Source organism: Arachis hypogaea, chromosome 19 (assembly GCF_003086295.3).
Source record: "Arachis hypogaea cultivar Tifrunner chromosome 19, arahy.Tifrunner.gnm2.J5K5, whole genome shotgun sequence".
NCBI lineage: Eukaryota > Viridiplantae > Streptophyta > Magnoliopsida > Fabales > Fabaceae > Arachis > Arachis hypogaea.
This window is the reverse complement of record NC_092054.1, coordinates 28,633,734-28,640,884: the sequence shown is the minus strand read 5'-3', so window position 1 is coordinate 28,640,884 and position 7,151 is coordinate 28,633,734. Positions and strand designations below refer to the sequence as shown.

The following is a 7,151-nucleotide window of genomic DNA, read 5'->3' as shown; positions in this document are numbered from 1 at the left end:
AAATGGAATCTAGAGGTTTTTGGGGATCTTTTTAGGCGAAAAAATACTATTCTAAGAAGACTGAATGGCGTACAAAAGGCTCATGATTATGGGAAGAATCAGTTTCTCGATAAGCTTGAGAAAGAATTGACCCAAGAAATGGAGAACATACTTGACCAAGAAGATATCTTTTGGTTACAAAAGTCAAGACAGCAGTGGATAACAGAAGGGGATAGAAACACAAAATATTATCATGCAAAATCCATCACAAGAAGAAGGAAAAATCAAATTATCAAGTTAAAAAATGAAGATGGCAGCTGGTGTGAGGATCAAGAAAAACTAAAAGAGAAGGCGGTGATGTTCTTCAATAAGTTGTACCACCAAGACAAGTATGGCAACCAAGATTTATTGACCAATGTCTCCTACCCTCCTTATAAAGGCCCATCAGAAGCAACACTCAATGCAGTGCCAACACAAAAAGAAATAAAAAGTGCACTGTTCAACATTGGCTCTCTCAAAGCCCCAGGAGAGGATGGCTTTCCGGCTCGTTTCTTCAAAGACAATTGGCATATAATGAATGATTTAATGTGTGAGTACGTTAAAAGACTTTGGCAGAATCCAAAGTACATCAAGAAGATAAATCAAACTCTACTTTTACTAACTCCAAAAATAAGAAATCCTGAAACCATCTCCTAATTCCGTCCAATAGCATTATGCAATGTTGTGTATTGCTAGTCCAAGATTCTTGTTGCCCGTATCAAACCAATGTTGGCAAATAGGATAGCCCCAAACCAATCGAGCTTTATTGCGGGAAGAACCATACATGACAATATAGTAATTGCCAAGGAGATTATCCACGACATGAGAAGAATAAAAGGTAGGAAAAAGTATATGGCGATCAAAATCGACTTTGAAAAAGTATATGACCGCCTAAGTTGGGAATTCATTAATAATTGCTTGCAAGAGTTTGGCATCCCTGAGCACATGAAAAGCATCATAATGGGGTGTGTAACAACAGCAGAGTTCAAACTTATTTAGAATGGTTGCAAAACCCAAGCTTTTAATCCCACTCGTGGCCTACGTCAAAGGGACCCAATCTCTCTGTACCTATTTGTGATTGTGGTTGATAAATTATCTCAACTAATAGAGGAACGGGTAGGAGGTGGTTCTTGGAGACCATTTGTAATTGGGAGATAGGGACCTCATATCTCTCATTTGTTATTTGCTGACGACCTTCTTCTATTTGCTGAAGCATCAATAGATCAAATTGATAACATAATGAAGGTGTTGGAGGAATTTGGTGCAGCATCGGGATTAAAAGTAAATGTAGCAAAAACATCGATCTACTTCTCCAAAAATGTGGGAGTACATGAGATTAACTGGATAACTAATAGAAGCGACTTTGATCAAACAAAACAACTGGGAAGATACTTGGGTTCTATGTTTACAAATGATAGAAAAAGAAAAGACAATTACAGAAATGTGGTGGAAAGAATTGCAAGCAAAATGAAAGGATGGAAAACAAACTGCCTTTCCTTGGCGGGAAAAATCACACTAGCTCAAATGACCATCAGTCCATCAATTAACTTCAACATGATGTACTCAATGATTCCTAAAGGGATATGTAACAAAATTGAGAAAATGCAAAGGAGCTTTATTTGGGGGGAACAAGAAAATAAGAGAAGAATACATGTTGTCAATTGGAATACTATTTGCAAACCAAAAGAAGCTAGTGGATTGGGTTTATAGAATTTAGCAAAAATGAATGAGGCCTTCCTAATGAAGCTAATGTAGAGATTGATGCATGAGAAGGAAGCGTTGTGGGCAAGGGTCATTTATGCTAAGTATGGAAGGAATAGAAATATTCTGCAAGAGATGCATAAGACAAGTGCAGACTCCCCCCTCTGGAAGGCTTTAGCTAATATCAGAGAAACATTTACCAAACATACTTTAATAGCGGTTGGAGATGGTAGATCAACTATGTTGTGGTTGGATAGATGGGTGAAAGATGCTCCCCCTTTGATTCAGCTAGTAAACAACAATATTGAGAGCATAAACATTGAAATGAAGGTCAATGAAGGGGTTCTTGGCGATGGAAATTGGAATATTCAACTATTCAAGAGGTACCTCCCAGAAGACATCTTCGAACACATTCGTGCTCTTGTTCCAGCAAATGAGAATTTGGGGGCGGACACCATTAGATGGGGATTGAGTCATGATGGCATGTTCACAGTCTCTTCTGCATATAAAGCAATAGCAGATTAAGGGACGGAAGCAAATCAATTGTGGAATATACTATGGAAGTGGCAGGGGCCTCAGCGCATCAAAGTGTTCTTTTGGAAGGTTGCTCACCAAAAATTGATGACATCAGAGCACAGAAACAAAATATTTGGAATGAACCCTAATTGTCACATGTTCTGGAACAGTGGAAACAATCTCACATGTTATGAGAGAATGCCCTTTAGCCTCAAGAATATGGGCTAACATTGTCCATCCCAATCACCTTAACAACTTCTTTAGAGCTCCCTTTAATGTTTGGATTCATTGGAACCTGTCCATGGATCTGGGCTTGTCCAAAAATGAGGAATGGATCTCCCAATTCTTAGTAACTTGCTGGTGGCCATGGTATTAGAGAAATAAGGAAATTTTCACACCTCCATTTCAAAGACCATCAAATCCGACATAGGTAATCAAGAAACATGTAGAGCAAATTAAGATGGCATTTGAGAAGAAAAGATTGCTGAGGAAAACACCAAAAAGAATAGAGGTTTATGTTGGCTGGAAAGAACCGCTACAAGGCTGGATTAAACTTAACACGGATGGAGCAGCAGATAAAAATCCTGGCATTATGGGATGCGGTGGCTTATTGAGAAACCACTTAGGAAGATGGGTTGCAGGCTTTATGGTTGATAAGCGGATAATTTATACACTTTTTGGCATTGTTTTTAAGTAGTTTTTAGTATAATTTAGTTAGTTTCACTATGTTTTTATTAGTTTTTAAATAAAAATCACATTTCTGGACTTTACTATGAGTTTGTGTATTTTTCTGTGATTTCAGGTATTTTCTGGCTAAAATTGAGGGACTTGAGCAAAAATCTTATTCAGAGGCTAAAGAAGGACTGCAGATACTGTTGGATTCTGACCTCCCTGCACTCGAAATAAATTTTTTGGAGTTACAGAACCCAATTGGCGCGCTCTCAATTGCGTTGGAAAGTAGACATCCAGGGCTTTCCAGCAATATATAATAGTTTATACTTTGCCCGAGTTTTGACGATGCAAACTGGCGTTCAAACACCAACTTCCTGCCCTTTTATGGAGTTAAACGCCAGACACAGGTTACAAATCAGAGTTAAACGCCAGAAACAGGCTACAACCTAGCGTTTAACTCCAAAAATAGTCTCTACACATGAAAGCTCAATGCTCAACCCAAGCACACACCAAGTGGGCCCGGAAGTGGATTTCTGCATCATTTACTTATCCTATGTAACCCTAGCTACTAGTTTAGTATAAAAACTACTTTTAGTGATTTATTTCAGATCTTCGGATCATCTTTGGATCATTTTTGAGACTATCGTTGTATCACTTTTGATATCTTGATCACGTTTAGGGGGCTGGCCATTCGGCCATGCTTGGATCATTATCACTTATGTATTTTCAACAGTGAAGTTTCTACACCCCATAGATTAAGGTGTGGAGCTCTGCTGTTCCTCATGAATTAATGCGAAGTACTATTGTTTTTCTATTCAATTCAAGCTTATTCTTATTCCAAGATATTCACTCGCACTTCAACCTGATGAATGTGATGATCCGTGACACTCATCATCATTCTCACCTATGAACGCGTGCCTGACAACTACTTCCGTTCTATCTGCAATAGCTTGAGTGTGTATCTCTTAGCCTCCATTCCGAAAGATCGGAGTCTTCGTAGTATAAGCTAGAATCGATTGGCAGCATTCTTGAGATCCGGAAAGACTAAACCTTGTCTGTGGAATTCCGAGTAGGATCTGGGATGGGATGACTGTGACGAGCTTCAAACTCACGAGTGTTTGGCGTAGTGACAGACACAAAAGGATCAATGGATCCTATTCCAACATGATCAAGAACCGACAGATGATTAGCCGTGTGGTGACAGCGCACTTGGACCATTTTCACTGAGAGGACGGACGGTAGCCATTGACAACGGTGATCCGCCAACATACAGCTTGCCATGGAAAGGAGTATGAATGATTGAATGAAGACAGTAGGAAAGCAGAGATTCAGAAGGAGCAAAGCATCTCTATACGCTTATCTGAAATTCTCACCAATGAATTACATAAGTATTTCTATCTTATCTTATATTTTATTTATCTTTTAATTATCAAAACCTCATAACCATTTGAATCTGCCTGACTGAGATTTACAAGATGACCATAGCTTGCTTCAAGCCGACAATCTCCGAGGGATCGACCCTTACTCACGTAAGGTTTATTACTTGGACGACCCAGTGCACTTGTTGGTTAGTTGTGCAGAGTTGTGAAAAGGAATTGAGATTATAATCGTGCGTACCAAGTTTTTGACGCCGTTGAGATCACAATTTCGTGCACCAAGTTTTTGGCGCTGTTGCCGAGGAATGAACAATCACGATTTCGTGCACCAAGTTTTTGGCGCCGTTGCCGGGGATTGTTCGAGTTTGGACAACTGACGGTTCATCTTGTTGCTCAGATTAGGTAATTTTATTTTAATTTTAAGCTTTTTGTTTTTTATTATTTTTATTTTCGAAAAAAATTTTCAAAAAAAAAATAATAATAATAAATTATTCTATGTTCTTCAGAATTTTTAAGAAAGAATTCTAGAGTTTCATGATATATGTTGAATCCTGGCTGGCTGTTAAGTCATGTCTAATCTTTTGGACCGAGGTTTCAACTATCCTTAGAAGAGCTTCTTTGTCTTTCTCAGCAAATTAGCTGTTGTATGTAATGTTCTGCTGAAGCTTGGCTGGCCATTGGCCATGTCTAGTGTTTTGGACCGGAGCTTTCACTGAAAGCTTGGCCGGCTAGTAAGCCATGTCTAATTCCTGGACCGGAGTTTTAGACTAACATTGCATGATTCCTGGAATTCTCATTAGAAATTTTGAAATCCTTATTTTCTTTTTCAAAATTAATTTTCGAAAAATCCAAAAAAAAAATTAATAGAATTATAAAACCAAAAATAATTTGATGTTTCTTATTTGAGTCTAGTGTCAATTTTTAAGTTTGGTGTCAATTGCATCTTTTTAATTTTTCTTTAAATTTTCGAAAACCCATGCATGATGTTCTTCATGATCTTCAAGTTGTTCTTGATGATCTTCTTTGTTTGATCTTTGCATTTTCTTGTTTTGTGTCTTTTCTTGTTTTTCATATGCATTTTCAAATTCATAGTGTCTAAAGTTTGAAAATTTCTAAGTTTGGTGTCTTGCATGTTTTTCTTTTCTTAAAAATTTTCAAAAAAAGTCTTGATGTTCATCTTGACATTCAAAGTGTTCTTGTATGCATCATGTGTTTTGATCTTGAATTTTCATGTTTTGAGTTATTTTGTTGTTTTTCTCTTTCTTCATTAAAAATTCAAAAATAAAAAAAAAATTTCCCTTATTCTCCTCATAAATTTCGAAAATTTGATTTGACTTTTTCAAAAAAATTTTAAAAAAAATCTAGTTGTTTCTTATGAGTCAAATCAAATTTTCAATTTAAAAAATTCTATCTTTTTCAAAAAAATCAAATATTCTTCATTTTTTTTATGATTTTCGAAAATTTTAAAAATAATTTTCAAAATCTTTTTCTTATTTTTATTTCATATTTTCGAAATTAATACTAACTATTAATATTTTGATTCAAAAATTTTAAATTGTTACTTGCCTATTAAGAAAGAATCAAACTTTAAACTCTAGAATCATATCTTTTTAGTTTCTTGTTAGGCAAGTAATCAACTTTAATTTCAAAATCAAATCTTTTAAATTTCCTTTTCAAATCCCTTTCAAATTAAATTTCAATCATATCTTTTTCAAAACTTAATTTCAAAATCTTTTCTAACTTCTTATCTTTTCAAAATTGATTTTCAAAATCTTTTTCAACTAACCACTTGACTTTTTGTTTGATTTTAAAAGCTTCTATTTCAATCTTATCTTTTTCAAAAACCACCTAACTACTTTTCTCTCTCTAATTTTCAAAAACTACTAACCCCTTTTTCAAAATTCCTTTTAATTAACTAATTATTTTAAATTATAATTTTATTTTATTTTATTTCTCTTTTAAATTTCAAATTCTAACTAATAATTAAAATAAAAATAAAAATATTTTTATTTTATTTCACTTAATTTTCGAATTCTTCTCTCTCTCATCTCCTTCTAATTATTTATTTTTCTACTAATATTCCTCTTTTACTCATAATTCGAACCACCTCTTCTCCTCTGTGTTCGAGTTCTTCTCTTCTCCTTCTTCTACTCTTCTCTTCTTCCACTCTCATAAAGGAATCTCTATACTGTGACATAGAGAATTTCTCTTCTTTTCTATTCTCTTCTTTTTTCATATGAACAGGAACAAGGATAAGAACATTCTTGTTGAAACTGAACCTGAACCTGAAAGAACTCTGAAGAGGAAGCTAAGGGAAGCTAAGGCACAACCCTCTGGAGAGGATCTGACAGAAATTTTTGAAAAAGAAAGAGACATGGCCGAGCCTAATAATAATGCCAATAATTCAAGGAAGATGCTTGGTGACTTCATTGCACCCTCTTCTGACTTATGTGGAAGAAGCATCTCAATTCCTGCCATTGGAGCAAACAACTTTGAGATTAAGCCTCAACTAGTTTCTCTAATGCAGCAGAATTGCAAGTTTCATGGACTTCCAATGGAAGATCCGCATCAGTTTTTAGCTAAATTCTTGCAAATCTGTGACACTGTCAAGACCAATGGAGTTGATCTCGAGGTCTACAGGCTTATGCTTTTCCCTTTTGCTGTAAGAGACAGAGCTAGAACATGGTTGGATTCATAACCTAAGGAAAGCCTGAACTCTTGGGATAAGCTGGTCAGTGCTTTTCTGGCCAAATTCTTTCCACCTCAAAAGATGAGCAAGCTTAGAGTGGAAATCCAAACCTTCAGACAGAAGGAAGGAGAATCCCTCTATGAAGCTTGGGAAATATATAAGTAACTGATCAAAATGTG

At 35.7% G+C, this 7,151-nt stretch overlaps 1 long non-coding RNA gene across 1 annotated transcript; it reads right to left on the bottom strand.

Annotated features, from left to right (window-relative positions):
• Positions 1 to 1,308: 1,308 nt before the first annotated feature.
• On the bottom strand, positions 1,309 to 2,469 carry LOC140182482 (uncharacterized). The gene is made up of 2 exons (XR_011878133.1): positions 2,332 to 2,469; positions 1,309 to 2,218 (listed from the first exon to the last, which is right to left on the bottom strand). It is a non-coding gene; the product is annotated as an uncharacterized lncRNA (long non-coding RNA).
• Between the last annotated feature and the right edge of the window lie 4,682 nt (positions 2,470 to 7,151).